This window comes from Oncorhynchus mykiss, chromosome 18, assembly GCF_013265735.2.
Source record: "Oncorhynchus mykiss isolate Arlee chromosome 18, USDA_OmykA_1.1, whole genome shotgun sequence".
NCBI lineage: Eukaryota > Metazoa > Chordata > Actinopteri > Salmoniformes > Salmonidae > Oncorhynchus > Oncorhynchus mykiss.
The window spans coordinates 2719628-2743627 of NC_048582.1; positions in this window are offsets into that span (position 1 = coordinate 2719628).

The window sequence follows — 24000 nt, forward strand, 5'->3', positions numbered from 1 at the left end:
ATGTCTGCTAATTCATTGATATAAATGTTGAAAAGATTTGGACTCAAATTGCAGCCTTGTCTCACACCTCGACATTGTGAAAAAAATTCTGTTCTTTGGTTTTTGATTTTTATTGCACACTTATTTTCTGTGTACATACATTTTATTAAGTCATACACCTTACCACCAAGCCCACTTTGTAGAATTTTGTAGAATAGCCCTTCGTGCCAAATCGAATCAAATGCTTTTTTAAAGTCAATAAAGCAAGCAAAGATTTTGCCCTCTTTTTTTTGGTGGACGTGTTTATTAATTAGTGTGTGTAAGGTGTATATATGGTCAGTAGTGCGATGGTTAGGGAGAAAGCCAATTTGACATTTACTTATTACATTCTTTTCTTGAAGAAAGGTTTGAATTCTTGAATTCAAAATGCTACAGAAAATCTTTCCCAAGTTACTGTTGACGCAAATTCCCCTGTAATTATTGGGGTCTGATTTGTCTCCACTTTTGTGGATAGGGGAGATGAGCCCCTGGTTCCAGACATCAGGGAAGTAGCCAGAAGTTAAAACCATGTTGAACAATTTAAGCACAGCATTTTGCAACTCAGGTGTGCTGTTTTTCAGCATTTCATTTCTGATGTTGTCTACACCACAAGCCTTTTTTGATTTAATAGATTTTAGCTTTTCATTTAGTTCTTGTTGGGTTATTGGGTAATCTAATGGATTTTGGTTGTTTTTAATGACTGATTCCAGGATGTTCAATTTTTCTTTAATTTCTAATTGGTTCTGGTTTAAGTCTTTTTGTGGGATGTTTTTGTATAGATTATCAAAGTAAGTTTTCCAAATTCCTACATCTTGTATGGCTAATTCTTGTGGCTTTGTTGTGCTTAAATTGTTCCACATGTCCCAGAACTGATTTTGGTCAATTGCGTTTTCAATTTCATCAAGTGTCTTGTTGGTATAATTCAATTTCTTGCATTTCAGTGTTTGTTTATACTGTTTCAGAGTTTCAAAGTATTCATATCGTAGCTCTGGGTTGTTTTGCTGCTTATGTTTTTTGTTTGACATTTGTCTTAGGTGTTTTCTAATTGTTTTACATTCATTATCAAACCATTTGTCAGAAACATTTTGATTTTTGCTTCTGATGTTGCATTGCTTTGGTTTTCTCAAATTTGCTTTCGATGCTGCTTTTTGGAATATGCAGTTGATGTTTTGGGTAGCTGAATTGACACCATCTTTATTGTTTTGGTACTGTGAGTTATTGAAAAACTGTATAGAGTTCATCATTTCATTTGAGTTCAATGTTTCAATGAATGCCTCTGCACTGTTTGGAGCCCATCTGAACGATTGGTTTATGTTGTAAAGTTTATTGGGCTGTTTTTTTGAATGAATATTGCCAGTTAATTTCTTCAGAAACACATTGATCTGACTGTGATCTGACAATGGTGTCTGTGGTCTGACAGTGAATGCACTAATGGAGGTGGGGTCAATGTCAGTGATGGCATAATCGACTACACTTGTCCCAAGAGCTGAGCAGTAAGTAAACTGACCTAAAGAGTCCCCTCTGATTCTACCATTAAGCATGTACAGGCCTAAGGCTCGACAGAGATGTACTAACTCTTTTCCATTTTTGTTCAGTATTTGGTCAGGACTGTTTCTATTATTTATAATAGGGCTACTGTACAAGGAGGGGTGTCCAAATATGTGGTGGTTACCTCCCGCATCAGTGTAGTCAGGCTCAGAACCTGTTCTTGCATTGAAATCTCCACAAAGAAGCACTTTACCCTGCGCCTGAAATGTAATGATTTCTGTCTGGAGATTGTCAAAAAACTGATCATCATAATATGATGAATCTGAAGGAGGAGCATAAGCTGCACATATGTATACATCATTGTCACAATAGATTGTACCTTTGTTAAGTTTTAGCCAAATGTGAGTGGTACCTTTTTTCATTTCATTCAGTGCTAAGTCCTGCTTATGCCAAATGATGATTCCACCTGAGTCTCGGCCCCGTTTAACATTTTTATGTTTGATTGATGGTAGTAAACTTTCTCTATAGCCTGAGGGACACTGAGTATCTATGTCTCCACGACACCATGTTTCCAGTAGGATTATGATGTCCTGTCCCTTGATGTTTTTAATCAATTCTGGATTAGTTGTTTTATAACCAAAATGTGAAGAGTATAGGCCCTGGATATTCCAAGAGCTGATAGTTAATGATCTCATTTATAATAAGTGATATTCACTGGTTTGAGTAAAGTACATCGAAAAAAACAAAAAAAATAAAATATGTATATATACATATATATACATACACATATACATATATATACATACACATATACACATATACATACATATATACACATATACATACATATATACATACATATACACACATATACATATATATATACATACATACATACACATATACATACATATATACATACACATACATATATACACATATACACATATACATACATATATACACATATACATACATATATACACATATACATATATATACATACATATATACACATATACATACATATATACATACACATACATATATATATACATATATATACATACACATACATACACATATATACATACACATACATATACACACACATACATACATACATACACACACACACACACACATACATACATACACACACACACACATACATACATACATATATATACATATATATACACATACACATATATATATATATATATATATATATATACATACATATACACACATACATGCACATACACATATACACACATACATACATACATACACACACACGCGCACACACACACACACACACACACACACACACACACACCATTACATATAATAATTATTATAATACCGGTGTCAATACATTTAGGAATATTTGTAAACAAATGAATAAGAATGGAATAAGATTGCATTGTACTTATGTTATGTGCAATCTGCAACCCTGTGTGTTTGTGTGTGTGTGTGTGCGCGTGCGTGCCCGTGTGTGAATTAAAGGGACTGTCTAGTTCAGTAGTCTGCATATTAGTTGCAGTAGTTGGCGCACCTCTCCTATCTCTGATTGTTCTAGGGGTCTTCTGCCAGAGGTTACCTCAGCATATGTAGGCTGACGATCTAATTGATACATGGTGTGGACTGCATCATGTGGTCTACTTCCCTGAAGGGCAGTGTTCTGACCGACCCTGGAGTAGTGGTCAGAGCTGTGTTGTGATGGGCTGGGTCTAGTAGAGCTGTGTTGTGATGGGACAGGTCTAGTAGAGCTGTGTTGTGATGGGCCGGGTCTAGTAGAGCTGTGTTGTGATGGGCCGGGTCTAGTAGAGCTGTGTTGTGATGGGCCGGGTCTAGTAGAGCTGTGTTGTGATGGGCCGGGTCTAGTAGAGCTTTGTTGTGATGGGCCAGGTCTAGTAGAGCTGTGTTGTGATGGGCCAGGTCTAGTAGAGCTGTGTTGTGATGGGCCAGGTCTAGTAGAGCTTTGTTGTGATGGGCCAGGTCTAGTAGAGCTGTGTTGTGATGGGCCGGGTCTAGTAGAGCTGTGCTGTGTTGGGCCTGGTCTAGTAGAGCTGTGCTGTGTTGGGCCTGGTCTAGTAGAGCTGTGCTGTAATAAGCCATGTCTGGCTCTTTTCTCCTCGGGATGGTGGAGGTACTGTTGTTTCAGAAGGTGGGGCGGGGGACCTTTGTTGCTGGGGTGATGGGTGTGTGGGTCCCTGCCAAGTGTTGCATCTTTTAGGTCCTTGGCAAAGGTTCTGATACTGTCCTGATCAAGATGTATATTATCATATAAGTGTTGACATGTCAGAGTGGGGTGGTGAGCCGTTCTGACGTTGAGCAGTGAGGCACAGTCCACAGTGATCTGTTGATTTATTTTGTCGATCAACTTTTCTGGGAAGTCTTTTCTTGGTAGGAGGGTGGACACAACTATATTGGTTGTTGGGAACATAGCCTGTGCCCGTTCTGCCACTCTTCTCACTGCCCCAGATACATTTTCACCTTTGGCATGAAGGTCGTTTGTGCCAGTGTGGATGATGATGTTGTCAGGGGTGTCAATCCTGGTCTGACTGAGTAGCTGCATTGCACTCTCAGTTGTAGGACACCAGAACTTATACACCTGGTGTCTAGGGAATAATCTTTCCTGGACTAAGAACTTCCCATTTGAATCAATTAGAATTGCAGTTGTGGGTGATTGTCTGGGTGGAGCAGACTGGGAGGCTGGTATTCTGACCTGGGCTGGAGCAGACTGGGAGGCTGGTAGGTTAACCTGGGCTGGAGCAGACTGGGAGGCTGGTATTCTGACCTGGGCTGGAGCAGACTGGGAGGCTGGTAGGTTGACCTGGGCTGGAGCAGACTGGGAGGCTGGTAGGTTAACCTGGGCTGGAGCAGACTGGGAGGCTGGTATTCTGACCTGGGCTGGAGCAGACTGGAAGGCTGGTAGGTTGACCTGGGCTGGAGCAGACTGAGAGGCTGGTAGGTTGACCTGGGCTGGAGCAGACTGGTAGGCTGGTGCAGTGTCATCCGGCTGTGTAGTGGAGGCCATGCTGGTCTCAGGTTCTGCTTGTGTTGTACCAAGCTGGTGGACATGTTTTCTAGATGCAGAGGACACAATGACTCTCTGCCGGTTGAGGGTGTCAATGTACCTCTCTTTTTGTTCGAGCTCCTTTCTAGTTGTGCTCAGATGGTCTCTGAGGTCATCATTTGTCTGACTCAGCTTGTCCATTCTGCTTTCTAATTTAGCTATGGATGCTCTGCTCTCCTCCCTGAACTGTTTCATCTCTTCTTTGAGTTTCTGGACAGTGTCCTCCTCTTGAAGCTTCTTCTCTCTGAGTTCTATGACCTCTGCTTCGACTAGAGAGAGGGTGTTGTGGAAACGTTGCATAGCAGGTGTTCTTATTGAAATTGTCATGTCCTTGACTCTGTCTGCTGCAGGTGAGGTAGGTAAAGGGACGTTGAGGGCTTCCTGCTGGGTCACAGAGACCATTGGGGTCTGCTTTTCTCCATCTCCCTCCTTGACTTTTTCCTCATTTTCTGAGATGATGTCGGCGTCTTCTTTTAGGGTAGCAAACCTATTCTCAAAAGCCTGGAGGCTTGAATCATTGCCTTGTATCAATACAGTTCCATTATTATATAAGTTTACTGTTTGATATGTGTTGCTCTGGTCAGCTTCTTCAAAAATGCTGATCTGACATCCTTGGCTGATGCCCCTCTTTTTTGAGAAAGGGAAATGGTTGCAAATAACCTTTTTCCATATGTTCCCTCGATTGGTATTAAAAATTAAATTTGCTCTTGTTTTGTAACTGGTAAGATCTGCAAACAGGCATTCATGGTTCTGTCCCATCAACAAACCTTTGAAACTTTTCTTAGCTTTCTCTGTTTGGATGTCTGGTGGGTAAACAATTTCCATAGCAACGCTGGTGATGTTGGCTACAATGTTGCAATAGAAGTGCTGTTTCTTGTATAATGCTCTCTTGTTTCTTCAGAGGACTGTTTCACTTTGTTGTCCTTTTTTCTTTTCCTTTTTCTTCTGTCCTTATTTTGTCCTTATTTTGTCTTCCTTTCTTCTGTTAACTATATATTTTTTTTGTTATTCTTTGTAAGCTAGCTAGCTTCTTCCAGGAGAGTCCCTAGCAACTGCTTAGCAACATGTAAACAATTCAGCTAACAATTCAGCTAGCTAAGATAACTGTATAATTTTATGAAAAATAGTTACTTTTTCAAAATCCTGTCTTTTTGGTTTGTTGCTTGTATTGTCTTCTATTGAGTCTTGCAGTTTTCTTTTGATTTTTTCGATGTACTTCACTCTAAAAAACCATTTAAATCTCAATATATACAGGAGCTCATTTTTCAGCAGCTGCTCAATTTGGAACTCCGGAACTCCGGAATAAATTTCTCTCTCTCTCTCTCTCTCTCTCTCTCTGTCTCTCTCTCTCTCTCTCTCTCTCTCTCTCTGTCTCTCTCTCTCTCTCTCTCTCTCTCTGTCTCTCTCTCTCTCTCTCTCTCTCTCTCTCTCTGTCTCTCTCTCTCTCTCTCTCTCTCTCTCTCTCTCTCTCTCTCTGTCTCTCTCTCTCTGTCTCTCTCTGTCTGTCTCTCTCTCTCTGTCTCTGTCTGTCTGTCTCTCTCTCTCTCTCTCTCTCTCTCTCTCTCTCTCTGTCTCTCTCTGTCTCTTCTCTCTCTGTCTCTCTCTCTGTCTCTCTCTCTCTGTCTCTGTCTGTCTCTCTCTCTCTCTCTCTCTCTCTCTGTCTCTCTCTCTCTCTCTCTCTCTCTCTGTCTCTCCCTCTCTCAATTCAATTCAATTCAATTCAAGGGCTTTATTGACATTGGAAACATGTGTTAACATTGCCAAAGCAAGTGAGGTAGATAATATATAAAGTGAATATATAAAGTGAAATAAACAATAAAAATGAACAGTAAACATATATGTCTCTCTAATATGGTCATACATTGGGCAGGAGGTTAGGAAGTGCAGCTCAGTTTCCACCTCATTTTGTGGGCAGTGAGCACATAACCTGTCTTCTCTTGAGAGCCATGTCTGCCTACGACGGCCTTTCTCAATAGCAAGGCTATGCTCACTGAGTCTGTACCTAGTCAAAGCTTTCCTTAAAGCTTTCCTTTCTCTCTCTCTCTCTCTGTCTCTCTCTCTTTCCGGGAGCAATGTTGCTGAGATACTTTTAAAAGGCTTTTCATCTAAAACTTTGATGAAGTCGTTATTTGAAGACAAGGCAAGTAACTTCCTAACCTTGTAGTTAGTACAGTGCATAGATATCCTTCTATCTATGTGAAGAGAACATTTCTTTTTAAAAACCCATATATCCAGAAATTTTTTTCCACATTTGTGTTTTTTTTTTCATCAGACACTTTTTATTTTGTTTACCTTCGTAAGTTAGTGTGTAAAAAATATGACTGTTTTCAGATTTTATTGTTGTTATATTGATGTCCCAAATGTATCATGTGTACAGTCCTTTATTAAAAATGTAGTTGTTTGTTACAGTTGACTGTGTAAAACCTGTCAGTGCTAATTATATCTCTGAGAGTGAGGTTGGATATATAGCGTTTTGCAAAAAAAAAATTAAAACATGATTATTTTGTCTCTCTGAAATGAAACCATTAAGTTATAGATGTTAAGCAATTGCATGTCTGTCGGTAAATTAATTCATTCCATGATTAGATTGTGAACAAAAACACACCAAATCTCTTTTATATATATATATATTTTTTAAAGAAGCAGAAAATGTGTATATATATATATATATTATATTTAAAGAGAGTTTTTGTAGTTTATTAATTATTTTAGTTGCAAGTTAAAGAACTTAGAAAACAAGTTATCCTAGCTAATTTTATAAAAATGTACTGTCAATAACAACATTCTCACAGAAACGGATAACAGCTGGATTTGTACTGATGTTCTTCTCAGAAATGGTTGTTTGATGAAGACGAGGGATACTCTCTGACCTTCTATGGAGATGTCCTATCCTTCTTCTCTTGTTTGATGAAGACGAGGACTACTGACTGACCTTCTACGGAGATGTCCTATCCTTCTTCTCTTGTTTGATGAAGACGAGGGCTACTCACTGACCTTCTACGGAGATGTCCTATCCTTCTCCTCTTGATTGATGAAGACGAGGACTACTCTCTGACCTTCTACGGAGATGTCCTATCCTTCTTCTCTTGTTTGATGAAGACGAGGGCTGCTCTCTGACCTACGGCGATGTCCTGTTCTTCTTCTCTTGTTTGATGAAGACGAGGGCTACTCACTGACCTTCTACGGAGATGTCCTATCCTTCTTCTCTTGTTTGATGAAGACGAGGACTACTCACTGACCTTCTACGGAGATGTCCTATCCTTCTTCTCTTGTTTGATGAAGACGAGGGCTACTCACTGACCTTCTACGGAGATGTCCTATCCTTCTTCTCTTGTTTGATGAAGACGAGGACTACTCACTGACCTTCTACGGAGATGTCCTATCCTTCTTCTCTTGTTTGATGAAGACGAGGACTACTCTCTGACCTTCTACGGAGATGTCCTATCCTTCTTCTCTTGTTTGATGAAGACGAGGACTACTCTCTGACCTTCTACGGAGATGTCCTATCCTTCAATCTCAACGTGTATTTAGCAGTTGTATTTTAACAAGTTATTTTTTACAGATTCTCATAGCTGCTTACTCATTTTTTACCACATTTTTCCTCAAAAAAGCGAGAGAAAAAAATCCTCACAGAAAAGGCTTTATATTCTGCTGATGAGGTAGTACTAAAATTGCAGGTAATATTCAGATAATCGTTAGAAGTGACTGTACCGAACTTGGCATAGAACTTATCCTGTTCTCGTAGCCGTCAACCTTAGCAGGAAACTTCTCCTCGCTGTTTAAAGCTACATCATTTCACCTCTAATTTACCTCATTTCACCTCTTATTTACCTCATTTCACCTCTAATTTACCTCATTTCACTGCTAATTGACCTCATTTCACTGCTAATTGACCTCATTTCACTACTAATTGACCTCTGAAATATACCGACAGAAAAGAGATTGATATTGTGCCCGACGGAGCAGCACTGTAGTTACGTGTAAATAGCCAGGTGATCGTTAACCCTTCTCTAAAGCTCTGAGACGGCCGTCGTACACAGCTTTGGGATGACTAGAACATATAACTGTACCCCACACATTAGGTAACAGGCTATGAGATGTACTGTTCAGTTATTGTGACAGAAAAACGCACCGCGGGCGAGGGGGGGGGGGGGGGGGGGGGGAGTAATTAGGAAGTAATTCCTATCCTCCACTTATAAAGTCAAATTTTTGGGATTTCTTAAGTCTTCTATAGACATCAAGGCATGACTTTATGTACAAATTCAGGTCTAAGGTGGGATATTACGATTCGGCCCACGGCTTGGTTATTTCAGGGAGTCTTATGTGACCCCCCCCCCCCTGGGCTGACCCCAAGATGTGAATATAGGCCAAAACACGACGCTGATCCTCAACACGGGGGGACCCACAGGGGTGTATGCTAAGCCCCTTCCTGTACTCCCAAGACTGGGTGAACAGGGAGTTTGCTGACGCACAATAGTAATGGGCCTGATTATCAACTTGGGGCGGCAGGGTAGCCTAGTGGTTAGAGTGTTGGACTAGTAACCGGAAGGTTGCAAGTTCAAACCCCCGAGCCTACAGGGAGGAGGTGATGAGACAGCCTACAGGGAGGAAGTGAGAGTCCTGGTGGAGTGGTCCCAGGAAAATAACTAAAACCCTCACAGGGCTGGTATGGCAATCGGGCTGGTATGGCAATCGCACTTTCTCCAGAGGGTGGTGCGGTCAGCCCAACGCATCACCGGCGACACACTTCCTGCCCTGCAGAACATCTACAGGATGCCACAGGAAAGACCAAGAGGATCATCAAAGGACGTCAGCCAGCCGAGTCACAGCCTGTTCACCCCTTCTACCATCCAGAAGGCGAGGTCAGTACAGGTACATCAATGCCAGGACCGAGAGACTGACAAACATCTTCTATCTCCAGGCCATCAGACTGTTAAACAGTCCCCGCTAGCCGGCCTCCGCCCAGTACCCTGTCCTGAACCTTAGTCACTGCTACTATGGTTACCACCCAGTACCCTGCCCTGAACCTTAGTCACTGCCCTGAACCTTAGTCACTGAATATACATATATAGATACAGTTATATATATACATACACTGGGTGTACAAAACATTAGAAACAACTTCTCTTTCCATGACATAGACTGACCAGGTGAATCCAGGTGAAAGCTATAATCCCTTATTGATGCCTCTTGGTAAATCCACTTCAATCAGTGTAGAGGAAGGGGAGGCTAAAGAAGGGTTTTTAAGCCTTGAGACAATTGAGACATGGATTGAATCACTTTGTATGACCCCGATTTAGCCCACTGCAGTAAAAGCTTAATTTTGTTGGACCCCAAGAAGAGTAGCTGTTGTCTAACAGGAACTATTGGGGATCCTTAATATATACAATACTCAACCTCAGGAAGAGTAGCTGTTGTCTAACAGGAACTATTGGGGATCCTTAATATATACAATACTCAACCCCAGGAAGAGTAGCTGTTGTCTAACAGGAACTATTGGGGATCCTTAATATATACAATACTCAACCCCAGGAAGAGTAGCTGTTGCCTAACAGGAACTAATGGGGATCCTTAATATATACAATACTCAACCCCAGGAAGAGTAGCTGTTGTCTAACAGGAACTATTGGGGATCCTTAATAAATACACATACAAAACTCAATACTAGAAAGTTCTTCTTAAAACATCTACAGGATACTGCAGCGCCAGCTGTGCCATCAGAGTCCTGGGTTCGCGCCCAGGCTCTGTCGTAACCGGCCGCGACCGGGAGGTCCGTGGGGCGACGCACAATTGGCCTAGCGTCGCCCGGGTTAGGGAGGGCTTGGTCGGTAGGGGTGTCCTTGTCTCATCGCGCACCAGCGACTCCTGTGGTGGGCTGGGCGCAGTGTACGCTAACCAAGCTGGCCAGGTGCACGGTGTTTCCTCCGGCGCATTGGTGCGGCTGGCTTCCGGGTTGGATGTGCGCTGTGTTAAAGAAGCAGCGGCTTGGTTGGGTTGTGTATCGGAGGACGCATGACTTTCAACCTTCGTCTCTCCCGAGCCCGTACGGGAGTTGTAGCGATGAGACAAGATAGTAGCTACTACAACAATTGGATACTACGAAATTGGGGAGAAAAAGGGGTAAAATTCAAAAAAAAAAAAATTATAATAATAATAAAAAAAACATCTACAGGATCGGTGCCCCCCCCCCGTTCCCCCCCCCCCCCCCGTTCCCCCCCGCCCCCCCCGCCCTTGCCAGACGGTTAAGCTAACGTAGGCTAATGCGATTAGCATGAGGTTGTAAGTAACAGATAACATTTCCCAGAACAGAGACATATCTGATATTGGCAGAAAGCTTATATGTCTTGTTATTCTAACTGCACGGCCCATTTTACAGTAGCTATTACAGTGAAAGAATACCATGCTATTGTTTGAGGAGATAGAGCACAGTTATGAACTTGAAAATGTATTAATTAACCAATTAGGCACCTTTGGCCAGTCTTGACACATCAATTTTGAACAGTTGTGCAATGGTTCATTGGATCAGTCTAAAACTTTTTTTACAAATACACTGCTGCTATCTAGTCGTGCCCTATGTAGTGAATACGGTGCCATTTGGGACAAAGCCTCAGTGTTATCGGGGCGCGACAGACGTCGTTAGTAAGAGCCGACAGGATGTACCCCCTTGGCAGTATGAGTCAGGACTGAGTCACTAGATGACTACACTCCGGAGACGGCTGCCACTTTACTGCCCTGTGTGACGACAGGCAGATCCCCAGACCCTCGCGAAAGGGAATGAGGCCCAGTGCTCAGTCCTAAATGACACCCCGTTTCCTATGTAGAACGCTACCTTTGACCAGAGCCCATAGAGCTAGTAGTACACCGTGTCAGGAATAGGAGGCCATTTTTGGGGACTCGGTCCCAGTCAACCACTGCTCCACTAGTCATCTCTCTTTTATGTAACATAATTGGTTCCGAGAAGGAAAATCTACTTCCCTGCACTAGTCATGCCTCTCATATCCATGGAGATAGGTAGGTACAGGTGAAAGCTAAGGGTAAACGGGGGGGGGGGGGGGGGGGGGGGGGGGGCAGGGGGGAGATGGTAGGGACATAGTGGGAGACAGGGGGGAGACAGGAGGGAGATGGTAGGAGACAGGGGGGTGACAGGAGGGAGATAGGGGGGAGACAGGAGGGAGATAGGGGGGAGACAGGAGGGAGATAGGGGGAGGCCGTGGGAGGGGGGAGGGGAGGCAGGAGAAAGGCTGCTCCTGGGAGCACTTACAGTACGGCCGCCCATGGAGGGGCCTTAATGGCCTCCCAGCTGCCTCTGATTGTTACTTAAGCAAACTGCAGGGGGGTGCAACTGGGTGATTCAGAGGGCTCAATGGGCTCTGTGGGTCGTGTCTCCAATCAGGCGAGGGGAGCAGTGTCGCGCCAGGGGTTTGTATTAGATTACTGTGTATAAACGATTGCATCCCAAATGACACCCTAATCCCTATATGGTTCACTACCAGTGCCCATCGGGCTCTTGTCAAAAGTAGTGCAGTACAGATGTAGGATCTTAATTTGAGCCAGGTTGCTACAGAAGGGAATATAATCACGCAGCAAGAGAAAATGTGAACTATTATGTGGATTATAATTACTGGACATTGTTGAAAGGGTTTGATGCATTTTTTCTTAAAAGGTAAAATCAAGTTTGAAATGTCAATGTGGAAATGACAAACTTCAAAAGCTTCTCCCTTTGTTTTGGCGAAAACACGACCCTGCCAAGCCACGTTCTTGACACACCGCTCGCTCAACCTAGAAGCAGCAACACCAGCTGGTACTCGGCCCGCCACAAGGAGTCGCTAGAGAGCAAGCTATATACAGGTTAAATACAGGTTATATATAGGTTATATATAGGTTATATATAGGTTATATATAGGTTATATATAGGTTATATATAGGATATATATAGGTTATATATAGGATATATATAGGTTATATATAGGATATATATATATAGGATATATATAGGTTATATATAGGTTATTATATAGGTTATACATAGGATATATATAGGATATATATAGGATATATAGAGGTTATATATAGGTTATATATAGGTTATATATAGGTTATATATAGGTTATATATAGGATATATAGAGGTTATATATAGGTTATATATAGGTTATATATAGGTTATATATAGGTTATATATAGGATATATAGAGGTTATATATAGGATATATAGAGGTTATATATAGGTTAAATATAGGTTATATATAGGTTATATATAGGTATGTATTATTGTATTATTAATTTAATCAGGGACTAACCCTGTATTATTAATTTAATCAGGGACTAACCCTGTATAATCAATTTAATCAGGGACTAACCCTGTATTATTAATTTAATCAGGGACTAACCCTAACCCTGTATTATTAATTTAATCAAGGACTAACCCTGTATTATTAATTTAATCAGGGACTAACCCTGTATTATTAATTTAATCAGGGACTAACCCTGTATTATTAATTTAATCAGGGACTAACCCTGTATAATCAATTGAATCAGGGACTAACTGTGTATTATTAATTTAATCAGGGCCTAACCCTGACCCTGTATTATTAATTTAATCAGGGACTAACCCTGTATAATCAATTTAATCAGGGACTAACCCTGTATTATTAATTTAATCAGGGACTAACCCTGTATAATCAATTTAATCAGGGACTAACCCTGTGTTATTAATTTAATCAGGGACTAACCCTGACCCATTTATCACCAGATACAATATATGCAGTATAAGCTCATTCTCTGTGAAGTGTTTCTGTTACACTGTGAAGTGTTTTTGTTAAGCTGTGTAGAGTTTCTGTTACAGGTTATCTTTCTCTCTTTTAGGAACATGACGTTGGACATTTTCGCTGTTTATTTTGTATTTCTGTTCTGAATATGCGCGAGGTGTTCACGGTCCTGTTCTGTCCTCCAGACACGATGATGATAACTCAAGGGTAACTGATTATTCTAAAGTATTCTAAAGTATTATAAAGAATTGTAAAGTATTATAAAGTATTCTAAAGTATTATAAAGAATTGTAAAGTATTCTAAAGTATTCTAAAGTATTATAAAGAATTGTAAAATATTATAAAGTATTATAAAGTATTATAAAGAATTGTAAAGTATTATAAAGTATTTGTAATGGGTCCTGGGTGTAGCTGGTGTAGAGAGTCAGGCTCAGATATGAGTAATCAAACGTACTTTACTCAAAATGTAAAATATACAAATACACAAATACACAAATACACAAATACACAAAAATAAAAAGTAAACAATCACCCACAAAAACCATGTGGGGAACAGAGGGTTAAATAATGAACAAGTGATTGTGGGATTGAAAACAGGTGTGTGAAACAAAGACAAATCAAATCTCCTACTGAATGATCCCTCCGTCTCTCCAACAGAATGATCCCTCCATCTCTCCAACAGAATGATCCTTCCATCTCTCCTACAGAACGATCCCTCCATCTCTCCAACAGAATGATCCCTCCATCTCTCCAACAGAATGATCCCTCCATCTCTCCAACAGAATGATCCCTCCATCTCTCCAACAGAATGATCCCTCCATCTCTCCAACAGAATGATCCTTCCATCTCTCCTACAGAACGATCCCTCCATCTCTCCAACAGAATGATCTCTCCATCTCTCCAACATAATGATCTCTCCATCTCTCCAACAGAATGATCTCTCCGTCTCTCCAACAGAACGATCTCTCCGTCTCTCCAACAGAATGATCCCTCCATCTCTCCTACAGAATGATCCCTCCATCTCTCCATCTCTCCTACAGAACGATCCCTCCATCTCTCCAACAGAATGATCCTTCCATCTCTCCTACAGAACGATCTCTCCATCTCTCCAACAGAATGATCCCTCCATCTCTCCAACAGAATGATCCCTCCATCTCTACATCTCTCCTACAGAATGATCCCTCCATCTCTCCAACAGAATGATCCCTCCATCTCTCCTACAGAACGATCCCTCCATCTCTCCAACAGAATGATCCTTCCATCTCTCCTACAGAACGATCTCTCCATCTCTACATCTCTCCTACAGAATGATCCCTCCATCTCTCCAACAGAATGATCCCTCCATCTCTACATCTCTCCTACAGAATGATCCCTCCATCTCTCCAACAGAACGATCCCTCCATCTCTCCAACAGAACGATCCCTCCATCTCTCCAACAGAATGATCCCTCCATCTCTCCAACAGAATGATCCCTCCATCTCTCCAACATAATGATCCCTCCCTCTCTCCAACAGAATGATCTCTCCATCTCTTCTACATAATGATCCCTCCATCTCTCCATTTCTCCAATAGAACGATCCCTCCATCTCTCCAACAGACTGATCCCTCCATCTCTCCAACAGAATGATCCCTCCATCTCTCCATCTCTCCAATAGAACGATCCCTCCATCTCTCCAACATTATGATCCCTCCATCTCTCCAACAGAATGATCCCTCCGACTCTCCAACAGAATGATCTCTCCATCTCTCCAACAGAATGATCCCTCCATCTCTCCTACAGAATGATCCCTCCCTCTCTCCAACAGAATGATCCCTCCATCTCTCCAACATAATGATCCCTCCATCTCTCCATCTCTCCAACAGAATGATCCCTCCATCTCTCCAACAGAATGATCCCTCCATCTCTTCTACATAATGATCCCTCCATCTCTCCATCTCTCCAACAGAATGATCCCTCCATCGCATCTACAGAATGATCTCTCCATCTCCCCATCTCTCCTACAGAATGATCTCTCCATCTCTCCTACAGAATGATCTCTCCATCTCTCCAACAAAATGATCCCTCCATCTCTCCTACATACTGATCCCTCCATCTCTCCAACAGAATGATCCCTCCATCTCTCCAACAGAATGATCCCTCCATCTCTCCTACAGAACGATCTCTCCATCTCTCCAACATAATGATCTCTCCATGTCTCCATCTCTGCTACAGAACGATCCCTCCATCTCTCCAACATAATGATCTCTCCATGTCTTCATCTCTCCTACAGAACGATCCCTCCATCTCTCCAACAGAATGAACCCTCCATCTCTCCTACAGAACGATCCCTCCATCTCTCCTACATAATGATCTCTCCATGTCTCCATCTCTCCAACAGAACGATCCCTCCATCTCTCCAACAGAATGATCCCTCCATCTCTCCATCTCTCCAACAGAATGATCTCTCCATCTCTCCTACAGAAACCAATAAGGGAGGCTGTTTCATTCACCACATTAATGAGCACAACACAACTAGTCTGCGCCCCCCCAAATAGAACCCTATTCCCTATATTAAAAATGCATATAGTTTCATTGGCCTCTGGTCGAAAGTAGTTCACTATAAAGAAAGTAAGGAGACATTTTGGAACTCATCCTCTCCGGATCGATTCTACACGGCATTACGATCATGTTCAGATGGGCTCCTCTTGTCATAACAACAGGCCTGGTGTATAATATACTGTATCATATTGCTGGTCAGGGGGCCTGTGTTTTTTAATGCGGTTGGAGTGAGCTGTCTAAATAGCTATTGATTAGGATGAGCTGCGGTTTCCTTCAGGCTTGATTATCCTCTCTGAGATGTGTGCAGGTCAATATGGTGGCTGAATGGAAGGATTGGATTGGACGCTGAGGAGAGAGGAGAAGGTGGATTGCAATACAGGGGGTGGGGGGGTGGTGGGGGGTGGATGACTGTACCGTACTGTGTGTGTGTGTGTGTGTGTGTCTGTGTGTGTGTGTGTGTGTTATTGTTCATCTTGGGGAATCGATAAACAAAACAACGGATATTAAAATTTGACCCCTATACCACATGCTTTCAGAGATATCGGCTGCTTTCCAAATGACTCCCTTTGGGACCCATAATGCTCTGGTCTAAAGTAGTGCACTATATAGGGAATAGGGTTATATAGGGCTCTGGTCTCAAGTAGTGCACTATATAGGGAATAGGGTTCTATAGGGCTCTGGTCTAAAGTAGTGCACTATATATATAGGGAATAGGGTGCCATAGTGCTCTGGTCTAAAGTAGTGCACTATATAGGGAATAGGGTTCTGCAGGGTTCTGGTCTAAAGTAGTGCACTACATAGGGAATAGGGTAGCTATAGGCTCTGGTCTAAAGTAGTGCACTATATAGGGAATAGGGTTCTATAGGGCTCTGGTCTAAAGTAGTGCACTATGTAGGGAATAGAGTGCTATTTGGGATGTAGACATATTGTTGTATACAGTTGTAGGTGTCATAAATAGTTTTGTAATATGACCATAAAGGTGACGAACGGGACAGCGTGCTCACCCAGCTGAGATGTTGTGTCGTTCCGTAACCACACTGTCATGAGGTCACGTACTGTGTTGTTGAGAAACACACTGAGATGTTGTGTCGGTCCGTAACCACACTGTCATGAGGCCACGTACTGTGTTGTTGAGAAACAAGGTGCAAAAAAGAGTAGCAGAGAAACCCGTCTGTCTGTCCGCCCCTCTCTCTCTCTCTCTCTCTCTCTCTCTCTCTCTCTCTCTCTCTCTCTCTCTCTCTCTCTCTCTCTCTCTCTCTCTCTCTCTCTCTCTCTCTCTCTCTCTCTCGTGGAATGGTAATGAGTGGACAAGGATGCTATAATGGAAGCAATCTCTTTTCAGTAAATAAATGTGTTGTATCACTTTGATAGTTTCCCTTGAGAAATCAGGAAGGAAGCCCTCCATCAATTAATACATGCACACAAACACACACACACACAAGCACACACACACACACACACACACACACACAGGCAAGCAAGGAGTGACAAGACTGACAATCACATCCGTCCACTAACGCATTCCCCTCTTCTTCCTTCATCAACTACTTGGTTGGTTCTACTGCCATCCTCCTCTTCACCCTCATCAACTACTTGGCTGGTTCTACTGCCATCCTCCTCTTTCTCCCCCATCAACTACTTGGCTGGTTCTACTGCCATCCTCCTCTTCCTCCCTCATCAACTACTTGGCTGGTTCTACTGCCATCCTCCTCTTCCTCCCTCATCAACTACTTGGCTGGTTCTACTGCCATCCTCCTCTTCGTCACCATTAACTACTTGACTGGTTCTACTGCCATCCTCCTCCACTTCCCTCATCAACTACTTGGCTGGTTCTCCTGCCATCCTCCTCTTCCTCCCTCATCAACTACTTGGCTGGATCTCCTGCCATCCTCCTCTTCCTCCCTCATCAACTACTAGACTGGTTCTACTGCCATCCTCCTCTTCCTCACTCATCAACTACTTGACTGGTTCTACTGCCATCCTCCTCTTACCTCATCAACTACTTGGCTGGTTCTCCTGCCATCCTCCTCTTCCTCCCTCATCAACTACTTGGCTGGTTCTACTGCCATCCTCCTCTTCCTCCCTCATCAACTACTTGGCTTGTTCTACTGCCATCCTCCTCTTCCTCCCTCATCAACTACTTGACTGGTTCTACTGCCATCCTCCTCTTCCTCCCTCATCAACTACTTGGCTGGTTCTACTGCCATCCTCCTCTTCCTCCCTCATCAACTACTTGGCTGGTTCTACTGCCATCCTCCTCTTCTTCCTTCATCAACTACTTGGCTGGTTCTACTGCCATCCTCCTCTTCCTCACCATTAACTACTTGACTGGTTCTCCTGCCATCCTCCTCTTCCTCACCATTAACTACTTGGCTGGTTCTCCTGCCATCCTCCTCTTCCTCACAATTAACTACTTGGCTGGTTCTCCTGCCATCCTCCTCTTCCTCACCATTAACTACTTGGCTGGTTCTCCTGCCATCCTCCTCTTCCTCACCATTAACTACTTGGCTGGTTCTCCTGCCATCCTCCTCTTCCTCACCATTAACTACTTGGCTGGTACTCCTGCCATCCTCCTCTTCCTAACCATTAACTACTTGACTGGTTCTCCTGCCATCCTCCTCTTCCTCACCATGAACTACTTGACTGGTTCTCCTGCCATCCTCCTCTTCCTCACCATTAACTACTTGGCTGGTTCTACTGCCATCCTCCTCTTCCTCACCATTAACTACTTGGCTGGTTCTCCTGCCATCCTCCTCTTCCTCACAATTAACTACTTGGCTGGTTCTACTGCCATCCTCCTCTTCCTCACCATTAACTACTTGACTGGTTCTCCTGCCATCCTCCTCTTCCTCACCATTAACTACTTGACTGGTTCTCCTGCCATCCTCCTCTTCCTCACCATTAACTACTTGACTGGTTCTCCTGCCATCCTCCTCTTCCTCACCATTAACTACTTGACTGGTTCTCCTGCCATCCTCCTCTTCCTCACCATTAACTACTTGACTGGTTCTCCTGCCATCCTCCTCTTCCTCACCATTAACTACTTGGCTGGTTCTCCTGCCATCCTCCTCTTCCTCACCATTAACTACTTGGCTGGTTCTCCTGCCATCCTCCTCTTCCTCACCATTAACTACTTGACTGGTTCTCCTGCCATCCTCCTCTTCCTCACCATTAACTACTTGACTGGTTCTCCTGCCATCCTCCTCTTCCTCACCATTAACTACTTGGCTGGTTCTCCTGCCATCCTCCTCTTCCTCACAATTAACTACTTGGCTGGTTCTCCTGCCATCCTCCTCTTCCTCACCATTAACTACTTGACTGGTTCTCCTGCCATCCTCCTCTTCCTCACCATGAACTACTTGACTGGTTCTCCTGCCATCCTCCTCTTCCTCACCATTAACTACTTGACTGATTCTCCTGCCATCCTCCTCTTCCTCACCATGAACTACTTGACTGGTTCTCCTGCCATCCTCCTCTTCCTCACCATTAACTACTTGGCTGGTTCTCCTGCCATCCTCCTCTTCCTCACCATTAACTACTTGGCTGGTTCTCCTGCCATCCTCCTCTTCCTCACCATCAACTACTTGGCTGGTTCTCCTGCCATCCTCCTCTTCCTCACCATCAACTACTTGGCTGGTTCTCCTGCCATCCTCCTCTTCCTCACCATTAACTACTTGGCTGGTTCTCCTGCCATCCTCCTCTTCCTCACCATTAACTACTTGGCTGGTTCTCCTGCCATCCTCCTCTTCCTCACCATTAACTACTTGGCTGGTTCTCCTGCCATCCTCCTCTTCCTCACCATTAACTACTTGGCTGGTTCTCCTGCCATCCTCCTCTTCCTCACCATCAACTACTTGGCTGGTTCTCCTGCCATCCTCCTCTTCCTCACCATTAACTACTTGGCTGGTTCTCCTGCCATCCTCCTCTTCCTCACCATCAACTACTTGGCTGGATATACTTCATTTATTTGTATATATTTAACCTTTATTTAACTAGGCGAGACAGTTAAGAACAAATTGTTATTTACAGTGACGGCCTACCTAAAGACAAAAGGCCTCTTGCGGGGACTGAGTCCGGGATAAAAAAATTTCAATATTAGATATTTTAATCCCAATATTAAACATTTAATAAAATGTCACGACAAGAAAGACAACACTACATAAAGAGAGACCTAAGACAACAACATAGCAAGGCAGCAACATGACAACACAACACTACATAAAGAGAGACCTAAGACAACAACACACCCTATAAAGGGTTTAGGATGCAGTTTGGGATACAGACTATTGGCCCTGGCCCTATGGGCCCTGGTGGAAAGTAGTGCACTATAAAGGGTGTAGGATGAAGTTTGGGACGCATGCCATGAACACTATGCACACTCAGCTTCGAAACAAATCGCAAGTGGATTCTATTTTACTGTATATGTGTGTGTGTGTGTGTGTGTGTGTGTGTCTGTGTGTGTGTGTGTCTGTGTGTGTGTCTGTGTGTGTGTCTGTGTGTGTGTGTGTGTGTGTGTGTGTGTGTGTGTGTGTGTGTGTGTGTGTGTGTGTGTGTGTGTGTGTCTTTCTGTCTTTGAGGACTGGAAACACTCGAGTGGCGTCCTCAACTCGCTACACGCTTCGCCAGCACTTAACCCCAGCAGTGGGTCTGGGAGTTGGGGGTGGAGGAGAGGAGGAGAGGAGGAAGGGGCTCTTGAGTGAGGGGTGTTTGTGAGCGTAGCCAAACCACTATGAAATCATCAGCCTAGCACACCAGCCAGGCTCACTCACATACACACACCTACACGCTAGGCCTCCTGAGGAAGACGCAGCCGAGCAGTGGGGGATTTGGAGGGAGGGAGGGAGGGAGGGAGGGAGGGAGGGAGGGAGGGAGGGAGGGAGGGAGGGAGGGAGGAGGAGAGAGAGAGAGAGAGAGAAAGGGAGGGAGGGAGGGATGACTGAGAGAGTTGACTGAGAGAGAGATGACTGAAAGAGAGAGATCGAGAGTGAAAGGGAGAGAGAGAGAGAGAGAGAGAGAGAGAGAGAGAGAGAGAGAGAGAGAGAGAGAGAGAGAGAAAGAGACAGAGAGATGACTGAGGAGAGATCGAGAGCTATTCTAGCATTCTATGCTAATGCGAACCACATATAATATAATCTTCTCTCTCTCCACCTCATCGTTTAAGTCGAAGCAAACCTCTCCTGTTTGACACGTTTTGTTTCATTAGGGAACTTTTTTTTTCATTTTCATTTCCTGTCAGACTGAATGTAGAAATACGGAACGTAGGTGCAGGAGAAGAACCGCTTCAGAGCGGACGGAGGCCGTCATCCCCGCACCGTTGATAAGTTGTGTATGACGTTGTCACACGCAGAGATGACACTCACATTATAGTGTTGTTCTCTGGTAAAGACATCTCTGAATATATATATATATATATATATACATAGTAACACTCATTTAACTAATCTAGTCTGGGGCGTTTCTGTTTGATAGGGGGATTTAAACCTGATTGAGCTGACATCACCTGGATGTATCACAGAGTCCTTCTCTTTTCAGAGGATGTTCGCCTGGTTTTCACATCACGCACCCACTGAAATGTGTTTTATTTATTTAAAAAAAAAAACTCTTGTTGTTGTTGTGTGCTAAAACTCTTGTTGTTGTTGTGTGCTAAAACTCTTGTTGTTGTTGTGTGCTAAAACTCTTGTTGTTGTTGTGTGCTAAAACTCTTGTTGTTGTTGTGTGCTAAAACTCTTGTTGTTGTTGTGTGCTAAAACTCTTGTTGTTGTTGTGTGCTAAAACTCTTGTTGTTGTTGTGTGCTAAAACTCTTGTTGTTGTTGTGTGCTAAAACTCTTGTTGTTGTTGTGTGCTAAAACTCTTGTTGTTGTTGTGTGCTAAAACTCTTGTTGTTGTTGTGTGCTAAAACTCTTGTTGTTGTTGTGTGCTAAAACTCTTGTTGTTGTTGTGTGCTAAAACTCTTGCTCCCCGTGTCCCAATATGACACCCTGTTCCTAGTGAACTGCTTTCGATCAGAGCCATTCCTTACACAGTGCACTTGGGAATAAGGTGCCTTTTTTTCGAGGGGGGACAGGGACGCAAGACTCATTTCAACCCAAAAGCTTAAACTCAGAAATAGAAGTGAGACAATAGTCAATAGAGCCGACGTCAAGAGTTCAGGACAGCCATTGAGCCTGGCGTTCACACCCGGTTTACAGGGTTGTGAGAAGAGAAAACATTTTAATCCCAGACACAGTTTTATGAAATGTGTATTTTTGATACGGTGAACGCACACACACACACACACACACACACACACACACACACACACACACACACACACACACACACACACACACACACACACACACACACACACACAGAGAGAGCATACTGCAGAGTGCATCCCGTCTACATAATCCCTGCAGTATTATTCAGCCTGTCGCAGCCAGAGAGGAGAAAGAGGAGAGGGAACAGCATCTCTCGAGGATTAGATCAAGAATAAAATCCTAAAAGTCAGAGGGTCGACCTTTAAATAGTTTGGTTGGAGGGGGATGGGTAAACTAGCAGCCTAGTGATACAGTTAGTCGGCCTACAGAATGTTTAGATCAGATCCCAGAGATATACTACAGTCTCCATGGAGACAGTCAGAATGTTTAGATCAGATCCCAGAGATATACTCCAGTCTCCACGGAGACAGTCAGTATGTTTAGTTCATATTCCAGAGATATACTCCAGTCACCATGGAGACAGTCAGTATGTTTAGATCAGATCCCAGAGATATACTCCAGTCTCCACGGAGACAGTCAGTATGTTTAGTTCAGATCCCAGAGATATACTCCAGTCTCCATGGAGACAGTCAGTATGTTTAGATCAGATCCTAGAGATATACTCCAGTCTCCATGGAGACAGTCAGGATGTTTAGATCAGATCCCAGAGATATTCTACAGTCTCCATTGAGACAGTCAGTATGTTTAGATCAGATCTCAGAGATATACTCCAGTCTCCATGGAGACAGTCAGGATGTTTAGTTCATATCTCAGAGATATACTCCAGTCTCCATGGAGACAGTCAGTATGTTTAGTTCATATCTCAGAGATATACTCCAGTCTCCATGGAGACAGTCAGTATGTTTAGATCAGATCCCAGAGATATACTCCAGTCTCCATGGATACAGTCAGTATGTTTAGATCAGATCCCAGAGATATACTCCAGTCTCCACGGAGACAGTCAGTATGTTTAGATCAGATCCCAGAGATATACTCCAGTCTCCATTGAGACAGTCAGTATGTTTAGATCAGATCCCAGAGATATACTCCAGTCTCCATGGAGACAGTCAGTATGTTTAGATCAGATCCCAGAGATATACTCCAGTCTCCATGGATACAGTCAGTATGTTTAGATCAGATCCCAGAGATATACTCCAGTCTCCACGGAGACAGTCAGTATGTTTAGATCAGATCCCAGAGATATACTCCAGTCTCCATGGAGACAGTCAGTATGTTTAGATCAGATCCCAGAGATATACTCCAGTCTCCACGGAGACAGTCATTATGTTTAGATCAGATCTCAGAGATATACTACAGTCTCCATGGAGACAGTCATTATGTTTACATCAGATCTCAGAGATATACTCCAGTCTCCACGGAGACAGTCATTATGTTTAGATCAGATCTCAGAGATATACTACAGTCTCCATGGAGACAGTCAGTATGTTTAGATCAGATCCTAGAGATATTCTACAGTCTCCACGGAGACAGTCAGTATGTTTAGTTCATATCCCAGAGAATTCTCCAGTCTCCACGGAGACAGTCAGGATGTATAGATCAGATCCCAGGGATATTCTACAGTCTCCATGGAGACAGTCAGTATGTTTAGATCAGATCCCAGAGATATACTCCAGTCTCCACGGAGACAGTCAGGATGTTTAGATCAGATCCCAGAGATATTCTACAGTCTCCATTGAGACAGTCAGTATGTTTAGATCAGATCCCAGAGATATACTCCAGTCTCCACGGAGACAGTCAGTATGTTTACATCAGATCCCAGAGATATACTCCAGTCTCCATGGAGACAGTCAGTATGTTTAGATCAGATCCCAGAGATATACACCAGTCTCCACGGAGACAGTC